The 18,569-nt window shown below is 39.6% G+C and overlaps 1 protein-coding gene across 1 annotated transcript in view; it reads right to left on the bottom strand.

The window, feature by feature from the left end:
* Nucleotides 1–8,659, bottom strand: part of LCP1 (lymphocyte cytosolic protein 1) — a 71,989-nt gene extending 63,330 nt beyond the window's left edge. Inside the window, exon 1 of the mRNA XM_017870954.1 lies at nucleotides 8,580–8,659. The gene's annotated coding sequence lies outside the window, so the exon portion shown is untranslated. The remainder of the gene's footprint in view (nucleotides 1–8,579) is intronic.
* Nucleotides 8,660–18,569: the final 9,910 nt, after the last annotated feature.

Genomic DNA, 18,569 nt, shown 5'->3' with positions numbered 1-18,569 from the left:
AAAAAAAAAAAAAAAAAAAAAAAAAAAAAAAAAAAAAAAGAAAAGCAGCGTCCCTGGTAACACACAGCACTAACCCAGATGTGGGGCCTGGGAGGCAGAGAGAGGGAGCATCAAAGTGGTGAAGAGTAAAGAATCTGGGCCAGCTAGCTGGGGTCAGACTCCAGTTCTACTGTTGTACTAGTTGTGTGATCTTGGGCAAATTGTTTACCAGCACTGGCCTCAGTTTCCTCATCTAGAAAATGGGGATAAGAACAGTGTCTATTTGATATAGTTGTTGCAAGGGTTAAGTGAATTGATATATGTAAAGAACTTAGAAGAGTGCCTGACACATAGTATATGCTATGTAAGTGTTAACTAATCTTTGAATATTTACATCAAGCTCTGGACTAGACCCCTAACATACATTATTTCATTTATTCCTCACAACAACTCTATGAATTAGGTATGATTATTAATATTTGTTCTTTAATTTTCAAAATAATGGCTTCATTGCAATATGCTTTACATACCATCAAATTCACCTTTAAAAAGTATACGATTGAGTGGTTTGTTGTATCTTAACAGAGTTGTGCAACAATTACACTGTATAATTCCAGAAAATTTTCATCATCCCCAAAAGAAACTCTGTACCCATTAGCAATTCCTCCCCATTCACCCCCATCTCCCAAATACCCAGCCATAGCCAACCACTAGTTTATTTTCTCTCTATATAAATTTGCCTATTCTGGACATTTCATATAAAGGGAATTACACAATACATGTTCTTTTGTTATGAGCCTCTTTCACTTAGCGTGTTTTCAAGGTCCATCCATGTTGTCACATGTCAGTACTTCACTTTACTATTTATTATTTTATTTTGAGACAGAGTCTCACTCTGTCGCCCAGCCTGAAATGCAGTGGTGCGATTATAGCTTGCTGAGGCCTTGAACTCCTGGGCTCAAGCCATCTTCCCGCCTCAGCTTCCTGAGTAGCTGGGACTACAGGCACACATGATCACACCTGGCTAATTAAATTTTTTTTTTTTTTTCTGTAGAGACAGGGTCTTGTCATGTTGGCCAGGCTGGTCTCGAATTCCTGGGCTCAGGTGATCCTCTTGCCTCGGCCTCCCAAAGTGCTGGGATTACAGACATGAGCCACTGCACCTGGCCTTCATTCCTTTTTATAGAAGAATGACATTCCACTGTATGAATATATCAAATTTTATTTGCTCATCAGTTGATGGATATTCAGATGCTCTCTATGATTTGATATTATAAAAAATGCTGCAGTTAACATTTGTGTACATTTTGTGTGTGTGGACATATGTTTTCTTTGATTTATTAATCAAAGTAATATATGTATTTAGTTTTAGAAGTCAAATATTACCTCAAGCCTCCTCATGAAACACCAGTCTCCTGACACACTCCTTCTCCTCTGATTCCATTCCCTAGAATCAAGTATTTTCAACAGTTTCAGCTAGTTCTTCTGTTGTTTTGTTCCATATTTCTAGAGTTATGCTTATGGAATATCTTGATTAGGTTCAGATACATACATATATACATATATATATGTTCATATATTTTTTTCCTTCCTACTTGAGAGATAAATATTTGAGCCTCTCACATCCCCCAGTCCAACATATACATGGTAACCTTCCCATCATCCTCCAGAACAGTTTACAATATCCTTTCAGTTAAATCAATACTCAGTTTTTACAGCGACTCAAAATATTCATAACTGAGTTAGGAATATTTTGCATTATGTTTTTGTATGTTTTTTGATATGCTAGTTTTCTATGTACATATTACTAATTCTGTATAAACTCTCCAAAAGAGCTAAAATACAATTTAAAACATCAAGAAATTATTCCATCCCTTGTTTCCCCCTTGGAGAGGACCTTCCTCCTGTTCAGTCCTGCTGCCCAGCTGCCTTCTAGAAGCTTCCCTTCGTCATCACTCTGGGGACCCCTTTATTCTCCATCTAGGCTGAATCTCCTATTTCTGGACCACACACCATCCACTTTCTTGGTCTACTTCCTTGTTTAAATGAGCATATCCTCTAGTAGATTCTTGAGAAAGGGTATATGGAACATAAATTTCTTGAGACATTTTATAGTTGAAAACTATCTCCATTCTTTGAAGTCCACACTGGAAATCATTTTCTCGGAATTTGGAAGGAATTGTTCCTGTGTGTTCTGGGTTCCAGGGTTGCTGTTGAGACATCTGATATCATTCTGACTTATGGTCCCTCTCACGTCATTTTTGGTTTCTCTCGGAAAATTTTTAGAATTTTTTTAATGCCAGGTGTTCTGAAAATTGTTGGTGATCTGTCTTAGTGTAAGTCTGTTTTCATCTACCATGCAAGGTACTCAGTGGTCTTTTCTTTCTTTTTTTTTTTTTTTCCTGAGACGGAGTCTTGCTCTGCCGCCCAGGCTGGAGTGCAGTGGCCGGTTCTCAGCTCACTGCAAGCTCCGCCTCCCGGGTTTACGCCATTCTCCTGCCTCAGCCTCCCGAGTAGCTGGGACTACAGGCGCCCGCCTCGTCGCCCGGCTAGTTTTTTGTATTTTTTTAGTAGAGACGGGGTTTCACCGTATTAGCCAGGATGGTCTCGATCTCCTGACCTCGTGATCCGCCCGTCTCGGCCTCCCAAAGTGCTGGGATTACAGGCTTGAGCCATCGCGCCCGGCCTCAGTGGTCTTTTCTAATTGGGAAATTCAAGTCTGTCAGTTCTGGGAAATAGTTTCTCTCTCCATCTCTTGTCTCCTTTCCTCTGTTTCCTATGCTCTATTTCCCTGGGATTACATTTATTTGCATGTTACGCCTCTTGGATTAATCTTCTAATTTTCTTTATTTCCTCCCATCTTCTGCCTCTAAGCCTTCCTATTCTACTGTTAGAATTTTTCTACATTTTCTTCAAAACTTCCATTGAATGTTTTATTTCTGCTTTCACCTCAAAATTTATCTCTTAGTCTGTTTTGTGCTGTTATAACAAAACATCTCAGACTGGGTAACTTATAATAAACAGAAATTCATTGGCTCATAGTTCTGGAGGCTGGGAAGTCCAATATAAGGTGCCAGCATCTTATGAGGGTCTTCTTGCTGCCTCATCCCATGGCAGAAGGCAAGAAGGCAAGGAAGCAAGACTGGGACAAACTTGCCTTTTTATAATGGCGTTAATTCTACGTGGGCAGTCATCCCTTTAAGGCCTCACCTGTTAATACTATCACAATGGCAATTAAATTTCAACATGAGTTTTGGAGGGGACATTCAAACCGTAGCAATTGCTAAAAACCCTTTTTTTCTGCATGTTTCTTATTTTAATTTTATATAGCAAGATGTGGGTGGGAACAGGGTGGGGAATGTCTTACTGCTCCTTATATAAACTTTCTACTAATCTTCCTATTTTTCAAGTCCCTCTTGCACTCTGCCTTCAAAGGTATCTGGTGTCTCAGAGTACTAAGCTTTGCTGAGTGCCCCTGGTGGGATATGAATTACTTCTCTATGGCTTCTCTCATTATAGGCTTGGAATTCAGCTTTTCCATATATGTTAAGGCTAGTGTTATCACCTATTTCATGGTCTCCAACATACTGCTGACATCTCTGGTATACTATTGGCTCATTTGATATTGGTCTCACATACTAGACTTGGAATTCCATGAGGCCAAGTGCTGTGTTTGCTTTGTTAACTTCTTAACACTGTATCCAGCATTTCAAAAATGTTTGTTGAATAAATTAATGAAGAGGACTAAGCTGAGACTTGAAGAATGACATGGAAAGGAAAGGTGGAAATGTACTATAAGCATAAGGGAATCACATGTGTGAAAGATCACAGGTGGGAGAAATAAAAGTACATCAAAAATACGACCAAAACTGGATGCTACTGTGGTTTAAGAGTGCGAAACTGGGGGAAAGTGCAGAGAAAGAGAAAAACTGGAGGATTTTGCAGAGACCAAGTCATAGTGGATCTTTTAACTGTGTTTAGGAGTTTGGGTTTTACCCTGTGTATTAATCAGGGTTTTCCAGAGAAACAGAACAATAGGTTATGTGTCTGTGTGTGTGTGTGTATGTATTTATGCATGTATGTATATGTATAAAGAGCTTTATTACAAGGAATTGGTTCATGTGATTAGGGAGGCTGACAGGTCCCAAGATCTTCATAATGATTCAGTAAGCTGGAGACCCAGGAGAGCCAGTGGTGAAGTTCTAGCCTGATGGCTGGCAGGCCTGAGACCCAGGAAGATCCAGTGTTTCAGTTTGAGTCCAAAGGGAGAAAAAAGCCAAAGTCTCAGCTCAAAGGCAGTCAGTCAGGAAGAATTCTCTCTCACTCAAGGGATGGTCAACCTTTTTGCTCTATTCAGGACTTCAGCTGATTGGATGAGGGCCACCCACTTAGGGAGGGCCGTTTGCTTAACTCAGTCTACCAAGTTAAGTGTTACATCACCCAAAAACACTGTCACCAAAACACCCAGAATAATGTTTGACCAAATATCTGGGCACTCCATGGCCCATCCAAGTTGACACATAAAAAATTAACCATCACACCCTGCAAGCAACGGGGAGCCATTTTAGGATCCCTATCTACTTCCTAGGGCTGTTTTAACAAAATACCAAAAACTGAGTGGTTTAAAATCACAAAAATGAATTATCTCACAGTTCTGAAGTTAAAAATCGGGAACTACAGTGTTGTAGGACTGGTTCCTTCTGAGAGTTGTGAGAGACAATTTGTTCCATGTCTCTCTCCCAGCTTCTGGTGGGTTTGCTGGCAACATTTGTCATCCTTGGCTTATAAAGGCATCACCCCAATTTCTGCTTTTATCTACACATTTGTGTCTACATTTCCCCTTTTTAAAAAAGATGACAGTCATATTGGATCAGGGCCCATCCTAATGATCTCATCTTAACTTGATTGTCTGCAAAGACCCTATTTCTAAATAAGGTCACATTCATAGGCATTTGGATTTAGAACTTCAATATTTTTGGTAGGACACAATTCCTAACAGTCATAAGTGGACAGTGACACAATTACACTTGAGTTTTAGAAAAATCCCCCTAACTCCAGTGAGAAGAGTAAGACGGCAAGGACTATAGGAAGAGTTGAGAGAATAAAGACTGGCCCATCCCAGAAGCCTTTGCCTTGGCAGGGCATAAGGTGATGATGGTGGCAGTGGGATAATTATACGTGGGTGAATTCCAGAGACACTTGATAGGCAGAAAGGGGAAGAAAAGACTGATTGACTACGGAGGAAAAAAGATTGAATATGGTGGAAGGAGCATGGGAAACTGGGTGGTAGAGAGTAGTAACATTCAATGAGATGAGGAATTCAGGAGGAGGGGTTTGGACAAGAGGATTATGAATTTAATAAATGCTACCTTTGTTCATTTGCATAGAATCTCTGTTGGGCTGCTGTTCTCATCACTCTTCTGAAACTGGACTCTATTCAGTCCTCAATGTCCTTGTTTCTATACAATATTTGACACTGTTAACAATCCTTTCCTTTTCCAATTTCTCTTCTCCATGAACAATTATTCATATTTAAGTGAAAAATAAACGAGTCTATTTTGAAATTCTGACAATCTCCAATGTCTAAAACTGAAGTCATCATTCCTTTGACAAAGAAGCTGCCCTTAGCTCATCTCTTCCTTCCTTCATTCTGCCAAGAGTGGACTACACCCCCAGGACGGTCCAGAGTACTCCTTGAGTCCTACTTTTTATTTTTTTATTTTTTTATTTTTTATTTTTTGCAATTCCCACATGTGGTCGAAGTTTCATTTATTTTTCCCTTATAGTATTTCTTGGTTTTGTTCTTTCTTTGCCACTTTTGCCTTATTATTGTGATAATAAGCTTTGGATTAGCTTCCTGATTTCCCTGTTTTTTGCCTCACTGCTCCTCTCTCCATCCTGCATAGCAGCACCACATGACTCTTCATAAGGCTACGGTTTTCTCCCTTCACTCTCCTGCTCCCTATGCATCTGAAGTTACTCATTGCTACTAGAAAAATGTCCAAACTTTGCCTCAATCCATCTTCCAAGCCTCAGAGCAACAACGTAAGCTCTCTAGTGCCTTCAGGCTGGCCTGTCCTTGACCCTCTGGAAGCCTGGTACATTTCTCATTATGCCTGTGAGATTTTTGTGCTCACTCTCCCTGCCTGTCTCTCCACTCCCCTTGTCTATAAATCTGAATCATTCTCCTAGAACCAAGAACAGAACCAACTACATAATTTGTGGGCCCCAGTGCAAAATAAAAATGTGGAGTCCTTTGTTTAAAGATTAGGAATTTTTAGACAGTGACAGCAGAGCATTAAACCAAGTGTGAAGCCCTTCTGGGCACAGGCTAGGAGGCTAGCCTGGCCAAGAATCTTCCCTTGACCACCAATCTATTCTTTCCTCTCCTGCTAAAGCCTGTAGTACCTGTTTATAAGACATTCTTGATACTTACTGCATGCCACATTTGTCAACTAATCTTTATGACTATATATCTGTATGACTATATATCTGTATGACTATATATCTGTATGACTATATATCTGTATGTGTTTGTTGCATTTTTATTCATTCATCAAGCTCTTATTAGGATCATTAGGTACTCAGCAAACAAACCTAAAAGACTCAGTCTTATAAATTCAGGAAGTTTGCAATCAGGGAGGTTACCAAAGATAACAATTATAATACCTTGTGATAAACTCTGGTAGAAAGATGCATAGGGTACCAAAAGCAAAATGACAGTAAAGTGCCAGGTAGGAAGGCATCTTAGAAGAAGCATAGCTGTAATCACAATGAGATGTCACATCACCCCTGTTAGGATGGCTATTATCAAAAAGATAGAAGGTGAGCATTGGCAAGGATATGGAGAAAAAGGGAACCCTTGTACACTGTTGGTGGGAATGCAATGCAAATTAGTATAGCCATTATGAAGAATATGGAGGTTCCTCAAAAAATTAAAAATAGAACTACTATATAATCCAGCGGCCTGTGCACTCTCACACAGGCCTATGCCCAGAAGGGCTCCACACTTAGTTTAATGCTCTGCTGTCACTGTCTAAAAATTCCTAATCTTTAAACAAAGGACTCCACATTTTTATTTTGCACTGGGGCCCACAAATTATGTAGTTGGTTCTGTTCTTGGTTCTAGGAGAATGATTCCGATTTATAGACATAAGGAGTGGAGACACAGTCAGGGAGAGTGAGCACAAAAATCTCACAGGCATAATGAGAAATGTGCCAGGCATGGCAGAGGCACATGCTCAAAGGGAATGAACTCAGAACAGATACCTGCACTCCCATGTTCATGGCAGCATTATTCACGACAGCCAAGATGTGGCATCAACCTAAGTATCCAGCATCAGATGAATGAATAAAGAAAATGTGGTCTATATACACAATGGAATACTATTCAGCTTTAAAAGAGAAGGAAATTTTGTCATGTGTGACATCATAGATTAATCAGGGGGACATTATGCTAAGTAAAATAAGCCTGGCACAGAAAGACAAATACTGTATAATTTCACTTTTACGTGAAATCTTAAAAAGTTGACGTATAGAAGCAGGGAGTAGTTGAGTAATGCGGGGAGGGTAAGAAAAATGGGAAGATGTTGGCCATAGAGTACAAAATTTCAGCTAGATAAGAAGAATAACTCCTAGACACCTATTGTACAAAAGGGTGACTATAGTTAATGTACCATATCCTTGAAAATTGCTAAGGGAGATTTTAAATATTCTCACGGGAAAAAAATAAGTATATGAGGGGATAGGTAAGTTAATTAGCTTAGTTTAATTATTCCATAATGTATACATACATAAAACATCACACTGTATACCATAAACATATGTATTTTTTATTTATCAGTTAAAAAAAGAAGACGATGTACAGCTGGGCCTCGAGAAATATATAGAAGCTGGCCAGATAAAGGAGGGAGAAAAGTGATGAAGCCCATTTCGAACAGAGGGGCCAGCATATATAAACAGAGTGGCATGCTATATACATCTCCCAACTGAAATGTCAGCTTCTGGAGTAGAGGAATTGCACCCTTCCACAGCACCTAACATGGTGTGTTGCACGTAGAGCAATTTCAATGCATATTTCATTAATTGAGAAGGCAAGCTGATTCTATAAACAATATGGCATTTTAACATTAAACCAAAGAGCTAAAGTAATTAGACGTTTTAGATAGATATCTAAAATTCATTCTTGAAGCACAATAGTTCTTCCAGAGAGTTTATATAGACAGCTCTCATATGAAGGTTGACTTTACATCTGTTTAATGCTAATTTGACTATCCCTTTCTGATAACAATGCAACAAAAGTTAATTATAGTTATTATTTTCAGGTAGATTAAGAAAGAAAGAGGGCTGTTCATGACGCAATTTTTTTTCATAAAATGTCAAACACATAAAAATGTTGTCTCTGCAGTATTCCTATGTATTAAAAAGTGGAACTCAGTAAATGATGCAGCCTACAACCATTTCAAAAGTAGAAAATTCACTTACCTCTAGCTTATAACAACTCCCTAGATATCCCTAGATATTCACTGACAGTTTACAACCCATTTGCATTAACAGAGTCATTGAAACAGATGCCAGTTGAAATTAATTGTGCTACTTACCTTCAGTTTCCTAAGCTGGAAATTCAGTACGTCCTCAACTTTTATAAACAGATATGATGATGCTGCTGAGACAATGTTTGAGAGTCTTCCAACCACCAAGAATACAAATATAGGAACAAACGTTTTAAAATAAGCATACAGAAAACAAAAGAAAAAGAGTACGAACTAAGTAATTCAACAGGAGAGTAAAAAGGTAAGTCATGAGCGTTTTAACAATGCTCATGTTAAAAGGTGAAAAAAAATGATAAGAAAAATATTTGAGAGCATGGTACATAGAAAAAGTAAAAGAGTCCAGGCATGGTGGCTCATGCCTGTAAATCCCAGCACTTTGGGAGGCCGAGGCGGGAGGATCACTTGAGTTCAGGAGTTCAAGACCAGCTTGGCCAACATGGTGAAACCCCATCTCTACTGAAAATACAAAAATTAGCAGGACATGGTGGCGCATACCTGTTGTCCCAGCTACTCAGGAGGCTGAGGCGGGAGAATTGCTTGAACCCGGGAGGCGGAGGTTAAAGTGAGCTGAGATCGCGCCACTGCACTCTAGCCTGGGTGACAGAGTGAGACTCCATCTCAAAAAAAAAAAAAAAAAAAAAAAAGAAAAGAAAAGAAAGAAAAAAAGAAAAAGAAAAAGACTTGGAAGCAGAAATCTTGAGACAAACCCTAATTCCAGTATATACCAACAAGCCTGGAGTAAGGCATTTTTCCTTTATCTCAGCTAAACTTGTCTGTACATTGAAAAAAAGACCACTTGCATCACAGCGTTACTTCTAAGAATGCATGAGGAGATGATATATGTGTTAACATCCCTAACACAGAGGTCATAATTAGTGCCAAATTTTAGTTGAATCTGAATGTTATAAATTGTGATTTATATAAAATGATTCATTATTTCATGTTGCCATCAAATTCACTAATTCAATCTTTTTGTATTAAGACTCAAGTAGGAGTCATTTTGCATCTGTGGGATATCCCATGCTGGGTGCCTTAATCCATCACATGTAATAGTTCTAGCAAATCTAGGATACTCAAAGGTGGCATTTTTCTCTGTTGTAAGGTAAGGAAATTGAGGTCCAGATGAAAATTCTTTGTCTTATTTGCAGTTGCAATATAAAAATATTTCTGGCCAAGTTCTCCATTCCTTAAATAGAGATATGAATCAGCTGCTAATTTTCTATAAACTAGGCCAAAGCATAGTCAACATAGCTCCAGTGAATTCACATGACCAAACTTCCTTATTTCAATCACTCTTAGTACTTTTTATTAAGCAAGTATTTACTGTGTATAAGAAAATGTTAAAGATGACACAAAACAAACATAGGTAAAAAGAATCAGGAAATTTGATCAGCAGAGAGTGAAACTATGAAATGGGCCATTTTAGGTTAGTTCGGTAGCAGAAAAATGGGATGGAGGGGACATGGCTGGAAACAAGAAGGGTTAAGAAACCATGGCTGTGGACAAGGTATGAGGCAGTAACCGCTAGGCCTGGGATTGTGGCAAGGGGCATAGGGAGCAAGAGGCAAACATAAGATATATTTCAGAGGCTATTGAGGGTAAATGAGAAGGACAAGCCAAGGATAATTTTCAGGTTAATTATCTGCCATTGGATGCTTGGATGTTTGTCCCCTTAAGCTCATGTTGAAATTTGATCTCCAATGTTGAAGGTAAAGCCTAATGGGAGGTGTCTAAGTCATGGGAGTGGATCCCTTATAAATGGCTTGGTACTACTGAGGAAGTGAGTGAGTGAGTCCTTGCTGTTGGTTCCCATAAGAACTGGTTGTTAAACAGAGTCTGGCACCTTACCCCTCTCTCTTGCTTCTGCTCTTGCCCTGTGATCTCTGCACACCAGCTCCCCTTTGCCTTCCACCATGAGTGAAAGCAGCCTGGACCCTCACCACAAGCAGATGTTGGCACCATGCTTCTTGTACAGCCTGCTGAACCATGAGCCAAATATGTCTGTTTCTTCATAAATTGCCCAGCCTCAGGTATTCCTTTATAGCAACACAAATGGACCACGACATCATCTAAGGAATTTAGGGAGTGGTGATGCCCTGGACAGAACTGTGGCATTTAGGGAAGATAAAGGGGAAATCCAATGGATTACAATGAGGTCGAGGCAACACTGAAGATAGCTCAGGAGAGCTGGCCTGTGGATAATGCAAGGTATGCATCCAGAGCTTAGTGCTAGGTCAGGGCAGAAAATACAGATTGCAGCCTCATCAGCATGGAGATGACTACAACTGTAGGAAAGAGTTAACTGTCTAGGAGGAAGCATTGGATGCAAATGAGAAGAAGTTTAAAAACTGACATCTAAAATTGCGAGAGGGAAAAAGAAGAAGAAAGGCCCATTTAACCAATTTTGGTGTGCACTTTAATGGAATGCATTTCAATAATAAAGGACTACCTTTTATTCCTGTTTTTCTGTGCCCAAGAAAAGATAAGTATCAATAAAGGAGGAGGCACAAGCACTATACACTCTGTTTAAGAAAAATCATGTTCAGGGCAAGAAATTCATCGCTAAAAATAAAGTCCCTTGAATATCAATAACCCATTTCCAATTTAGCAGTGTGTAAGATCTGCTTCTATCATCCAAACCCGGGAAGTGTCCAGCAAATCTGAGAACTTGCTTCTGCCTGCAATGACTACAGCCTCTAAATTCATTCACTCCTTTCCTCATTCATCCTACTTTCCACAAGCTACTCAGCCAAACTTTGACAACACAGTGGCGCATCAGGCAGACATACTCTCTGCTCTGGTGGAATTCATAGTCTAGCCTCTGACAATCTGCATCCTACCTCTTTCCTATACAAAGTAATCAGGATTGAACCTCAGTGACATTTAACTAGTTCTACTTGTCTTTCCTATTGTCCTTTGGCTATGTACTTTTTATAGATGAAGGCAGGGTGCCTGTTAATCAGCAGAGGGAGGTCTTCTTTTAGACGAATTATGAGGTAACCACAAAAGGTGATAAATACATGCGCAAGTGGCCACACATTTTAACCCAACTGGTTGAGGGGCTCCCATGACCATTCTACAGGGCTGTGTCAGTAGTCTACACAGCAGAGGGTTTCAGACTTATGAAGGCCACTACTCCCTTACGAACTCCAGTCAAAGAATGAGACCATAGAGGGAAAAGGATCCTCTCACCTCATCTCCCTTCTCATTGCTCTTTCCTGTCTAAATCAAGAGAAAGGAAGGATAAGGGAAGAGAAACAAAACATCTTTTAATTTTAAAAAAAACAAGTACCAGGATGAATAAAACATGGACTCTCCAAAATTGCTTTTGGTAGATTTAGCAAACCTACTGATCTTAGAAACTTTCATTTTATAATTGTCCAGAGATAGAAAGCAGTGCTTCCGAATAAGGGGATAACTCTGCCTGTCCTAGTAGGTGCCATTGGTGAGCACCCAGGGTTGTTTTAGTCTCTAAGTCATTTCCCTGCCTGTGGTTTCAATCAATGTCAAATACCTACAGGGGTCAGGCAGGTAACTCAGTGAAGTAAAATACGTTGCATAGATGTCACAGGGATTGCCACATACTGGAAAATATAAGTCTTATCTAAAGGTAACAGCAGAAAGAATGTTTAAGAGAACATTCTTGTTTTCTTGAAAACAAGAAATCTGGCTTGTTTAAGAGAAACCAGAAATCTGGATTTTATGTAAAAGTTGTCTGATTTTAATATACTGGCAAAATTTTTTCAATTAAATATCAAGTTGGCTAATCTGTAACTGACTTATCCAGACATCACTAATTTACAACTTCTGGTCTATGGCAAGTTTGCAATGTTTGTACGGAAACATGGAAGTCACTGCAGGGTTAGAAACAAACTTTAGCATTTATAAAGAGAGCAAAAGACTTAAGAATGCTGAAAGAACATAAAGAAGGTGCATACAATTATAATTATGTGTTTGAAAGAGAGATCATTTAAACACATAAAAATAAATGGTGATGAAATGAATATTACTGGTGCATATGGAGTGAATGGTTGAACAGTAACAATAACACTGAGAGACTGATAATAAATCATGCAAAATGTTGAAATGGGGTTGATCTATGCAATCATCATCATTAGCTAGAAACTAGGAAGAAATCTTTGGTGTGGTAAATATTGGATGGCTAGTGTTCATTTAGAAGAAGTCTAGGAATTTTGAGTAACGTGTCATGGTGAATTGCTGCTAAAAGTTGTTGCCAGGCCTGGATGATTCCATTGGTTCAACGGCTGCTTCACCAAAATTTGTATTGGGGCTCCAGTGCAGATTCATTCATCCATTCATTCATTTGTTCAACAAATACTTGATTACTTACTGTATCTCAGGTACTTTTAGAGGCACTGGAGGTGTAAATGCATAAATAAGACATTAGTTCCTAAACTTATGGAATTGACATTCCAGTTGAGAGACGCACACGATATTTAAGATAACTAAGTACATATTAGATAGTAATAAGTCTTAGGGAGAAAAAAATTAAAGCACAGAAGGAGAATCTAAGGCTATGTGTGTGTGTGTGTATTCAGGGTTGAGGGTGGTGTGGAATTGAAATTCTTAGTGATGTTACCTGGAAAGGCCTTTCTGAGAAAGTGACATTTGAACAAAAACAGGGAGGGAAGGGCAGAGAGTGAGGGAGTGCAAGTGGAGCAAGCCCTGAAGATATCAGGGGTAAGAGAATTCCAGGCACAAGGAATAAGTGCAAAGGCTCCGAGGGAAGAGTGTTTCATTTTCAAGGCCAATGAGAAGAGGCAAAAGAGGGGTAGAGTAGTAGCAGATGAGGTCAGAGAGGCCTAATCCCACAGGGCGTTGCCTTTTACAACAGGGGAGGCAAGAAGCTATTGCAGGGAGGGTGGTCTCATCAACAGAGTTACAGGATCTGATATACATTTTAAAAAATATCTTTCTAACTGCTGTGTCATGATTAAATCAAAGAAGGGCAATGTCAGATGCAGGGAGACAAATTGAGAGGCTGTTGCATAATCTAGGTGAGAGATGATGTGGCTTGGACCAAACTCTTAGCAGAGGAGACAGAAGTTGCCAGATTCTGTGTACATTGTGACAGTAGAGCTGATAGGATTTGCTGACAGATTCTTTGTGGCATATGAGAAAGTGAAGAGTTAAGTATAAATTGAAGGCCTTTGGCCTTAACTACTAGAAGGATGGAGTTGCCATTAACTGATATGGAGAAGACAGGATGAAAATCAGGCCTGGGGATGGAGAATTGCAGAAGCTCAATTTTAGATCTGTTTATCCTATTAGGGATCCAATCAGGAGATCCCAATCAGGAGTAGACAGTTGGATATAGGTATCTGGAGGTCTCACTGTAGATACTAAGTTGAAGCCATCAGCATATCGATGGTATTTAAGGCTGTGAGGGCTGGGTGCAGTGGCTCATGCCTACAATCTCAGCACTTTGGGAGGCTGAGGTGGGTGGACCACATGAGGTCAGGAGCTTGAGACCAGCCTGGCCAACATGGTGAAACTCCATCTCTACTAAAAACACAAAAATTAGCCAGGCATGGTAGCACACACCTGTAATCCCAGCTACCCGGGAGGCTAAGGCAGAAGAATCGCTTGAACCTGGGAAGCGGAGGTTGCAGTGAGTCAAGATCGTACCACTGCACTCCAGCCTGTGTGACAGACCAAGACTCAGTCTCAAAAAATAAAAATAAATAATAAAGCTGTGAGGTTGGTTGAGATCACCTGTGGAGTAAACATGAAAGAGAAGGGAGGGTGGTAGCAGGGTAAGGGGATAATAAAGCTATGTATTAGGTACAGTGTAAACTACTCTGGTGACAGGTGCACTAAAATTTGAGGCTTTACCACTATACAATTCATTCATGTAACCAAAACCCATTTGGACCTCTAAAGCTATGGAAATAAAAAAGAAGAAGAAGAGATAAACTTCAAATTCTGGGGCATTCCAACATAAGAGATGAGGAAAATAAAGAGGAACCACCAAAGGATACTAAGAAGAAGCTTCCAGAGAGGCAGGAGATAAATCAGGTGATTGTGATGACTTAGAGGCCTAATGAAGACTGATCTCTAGAGGAGGAGAGGGAGCCGCCTCTGAAGAGCTGCTGATAGGCCATGTAAGAGGATGGAGAACCAACTGACCACAGAAGACACAAACATGGAGGCCACTAGGAACCGTGTAAAGATAGTTTGATGGAAGAGTGAAGCTAAAGTCCCATTGGAACGGTTTCCCAAAAGAATGAGAGGGGAGACATTGGAGACAGTAATTGTAAACAATTTCAGAAGATGTACTGTAAAAGGAAGAAGAGAAATGTTGAAGCTGGCTGAAAGGGGAAGTGGGCTCAAGAGTTGTTCTTCTTTTTTAAGGAGAAAGAAATAGCAGCATATTTCTATGATTCCAGGAATTACCCAGCAGCAGAAAGAAAGGGTTGGGGTGGCAATGGAGACAGAGAGAGACGGGGTGAGAGAGAGAGAGAGAGATGTGTGGGAGCAATTTTCTTGAGTAGATGAGAGGATAAGATCTACTAAACAAGTGGAGGACTTGATCCTGGCTAGCTGCAGAGACAGCTTATCCACAAGGGCAGGAGAGAAAGCACAGTAAATGGTCACAGGCGCTGGGAGGTGCACCTGGGGAAATTCTTTTAAATTGCCCCTATTTTCACAATGAATGAGGCTGGGGAAGGAGCTACACAAGGGCTATAGTAAAAGGAGAGTGTCTGAAATATTGTCTAGGAGTTTGGAAGAATGAATACTTTGGGGAAGATGGTATAATGGCTGAGTAATATTCAAGGCTAGTGATGATCCGTTTAAAAATAGTTTTCCTTTAATTAACTTTTAATTTAGAAATAATTTCAGAATTACAAAAAGGTGGGAAAATACTTAAAAGAATTCCCATATACCCTTCACCCAACTTTCCCAAATGTTAACATCTTAACATTAATACCGTACCATAGTATAATTATCAATATTGAGAAATTATCATTGATCCACTATTATTAACTAAACTACAAACCTTTTTCACCTTTGATAGACTATCCTATTGGTATCCTTTTTCCGGACTAGGATCCAATCCAGATCTCACATTCCATTTAGTTGTGATGTCACCTTAGCCTCCATGAATCTGGGACAGTTCTTCAATCTGTCTTTCATCACCTTGACACTTTCAAAAAGGTCCATCATAGAATGTCCCTCAGAGTGGGCTTGTCTGTTTCCTTACAATTTAATTCAGGTATGTATTTTTGGCAAGAGTAACACATTAGTGATGTTGTTCTCTCTCTCAGCACATCATATGTGGAGTACACGATGTCTGCAGGGACGCCCCACTGTAAAGTTACTATTTTTCCCTTTGTAATTAAAAAGTAGGTGACTGGCCAGGCATGGTGGCTCACGCCTGTAATCTCAGCACTTTGGGAGGCCAAGGCGAGTGGATCACCTGAGGTCAGGAGTTTGAGACCAGCCTTCACATGGTGAAACCCCATCTCTACTAAAAATACAAAAATTAGCTGGGCGTCGTGGCGGGCACCTATAATACCAGCTACTCAGGAGGCTGAAGCGGGAGAATCGCTTGAAACTGGGAGGTGGAGGCTGCAGCGAGCCGAGATCATGCCACTGCACTCCAGCCTGGGCAACAGAGTGAGACTCTGTCTCAAAAAAAATTTTTTTTTAAAGTAGGTGATTATGAATTTAAAATAAGGGCATTCCACGTGGGCTTTCTCCAACCCTGTTCGGTTCCACTGGTGTAGGTATTGAGTAGGTGGAGAGTTGATTTAATATTGTGGTTATCAAGTGAGCACCTTAAAGTGTAACCTAAAACAGCTGCAGATGTCATCCAGGAGGAGGGTTAACTGCCTCAACAGATTTTCGATGCAGACCAAAACAATCAATTATATTAACAGAAAGAATGTCTGACAGATTGTATATGATCTCAAAGGTGGAAAACAGACCTGATTTTAAAGTTTCACAGGACTAACTTTTTATACCCATCTTTAGTGGAAATGCTTCTGAGGACTTCTAAGAAATACTCCTTAATCTGTTTTAGTCACTAAGGATTTATACACAAATGTATTGGAAAATAGCCTTCTGAAATCTAACATGTCCATAAGTAAGGAGGTTCTAGACTTTCATTAATGCATCCAATAAATCCTTACTGAACCAACATCTGGACCAAAACCTGAACATCTGGTGTGTGCTACAAGTGATAGAGAAAATTAAAAATATGTCAAGTGTCTAATTAAAACATCCCAGGAACTCTGAAAAGTCAGAAAGCGGAAATATGATTCTGAACTTCTGATATAGGAGATGTGCCTAACTAAGCATTTTTCTTACCATAAGATCTAAAACTACTCTGTGGCTTTAGCTGTATACTCTCAAAGAAATGTAGAGAACAGAGGCCTGAGGTGAGACAGGAAATACACTAGACGACAAGTCAAGAGATCTTGAATCTAAATTTGACTGGGTTGCAACTTGTGTGTCCAAGTCAAGTTGGGATAGCAAAGTGGCTAAGAGCTCATTCTGTGGAGTTACAAAGGCTTGGGTCCCAAAGCTAGTCCCTGGGTTTATGGTCTTCTTAATCTAAGCCTCAGGATCCTTATTAGCATACAGGAAAAGTAAATAGCACCTACATCATAGCATAGTTACGAGGCATAAATAAGGGAATTCATGGACAGTACTTAGTATAATATAATGACTAACACATAACATATGTTCTAAAAGTGCTAGTACTCATATTCAATCATTTTTATTACTATAATTAATAATCATTCACCTTTCTGTGCTTAATTTTCCGTATCTGTAGAATGAGGAGAATCAACTAGACTAGAAATTCTCTAGCATGAATACATACATGAAAAAATCATCCCAGACTTCCAGAGTTGTCTTTACCTATTTGTATTACATAAGCAAACAGCAAACTTGGGGTAAGCTGCTACTGCAGTTAGATCATAACTGTAAATCCAAACTAAGCTTAAAATTAAGTTCAAAACACACAGGAAAACCACACTAAGATTTCTAATGAGGTTAGTAGTGACTTTCTGGAATTAAATTCATGCTTTGCCCTGTGAGCATGGTGCTGACCCCCAAGGCCCAGGGTGGTCTGCGTTCACTGCCCTGTTACCTACCGTGCATTCTGCAGCAGTTCAATTCCTCTGCTTTGCTTTCTTTGAACTACTGCTATCTCTGGTGATGTCATTTGGCCTTCACTTTACACAACTCATTATTCTGTCAGAGCTGGATCTTTCCTCATTCACCCTTGAAAATTAAGAGAATAACCTGGCCTCAATTCCAGATTCATCTCTTAATGCAGATCCTGTAGCTTCCCTGCTCTAAATCTTCCAGTAGCTTCCTACTGCCTGTCAATATCCTAATATTTAAGTTCCTATCAGACTTCCATTGCTAGCCTGACCTACCCAACTTCTTCTCTAGTCAAACTGGAATATCTACTAAGTGCCCCTCTAGTATTTGTTAAGATTTCCTTTGTGGCCAATCTTGGTAAATATTTCAAGTGTACCAAAGAGGAATATGTGTTCTTGATTTATTGGATACAGGTATCTATATATCAATCTAGATAAAGTGTATTACTTGGTTTATCGAAATCTCCCATATCCTTAGGAATCTTTTGTTTGCTTGAGCTTTTATTTTCTAAGAGACGTGCTTTTTTTAAAAAAGGGTTTCTCATTTTAGAGGTAGATTTATCAATAGCTCCCTGTCATTTTGTCAATTGTTGTTTCCGGTATTTAGAAGTTATGCGGCTGAGTGCAGACAGTCATATGCTGGCACATCACCTTGATGAATCATCTCTTTGTATCCTTAAAAAATAAGCCTATTAGAGTCTACTTTGTCCAGTATTAATATATTGTTTGCCTAGCCTATGGTCAGCTTCCTTGATATGTTGCGGGCTAGAGTGTGGATTCTGTAGTCCCTATTTCAGAGAAAGGGTCTGAATTTTGAAGCTCTCAGATTTATGCAAGGCGTTTTATTTCAGTTCTCTGCTTGCTGCAGACTAGGGAGTTCATCTCCACTTCCTATATATAT

Source organism: Rhinopithecus bieti, unplaced genomic scaffold (assembly GCF_001698545.2).
Source record: "Rhinopithecus bieti isolate Rb0 unplaced genomic scaffold, ASM169854v2 scaffold_5273, whole genome shotgun sequence".
Taxonomy (NCBI): domain Eukaryota; kingdom Metazoa; phylum Chordata; class Mammalia; order Primates; family Cercopithecidae; genus Rhinopithecus; species Rhinopithecus bieti.
Note: the sequence above shows the minus strand (reverse complement) of the source record. Positions and strands in the feature narration are given on the sequence as shown.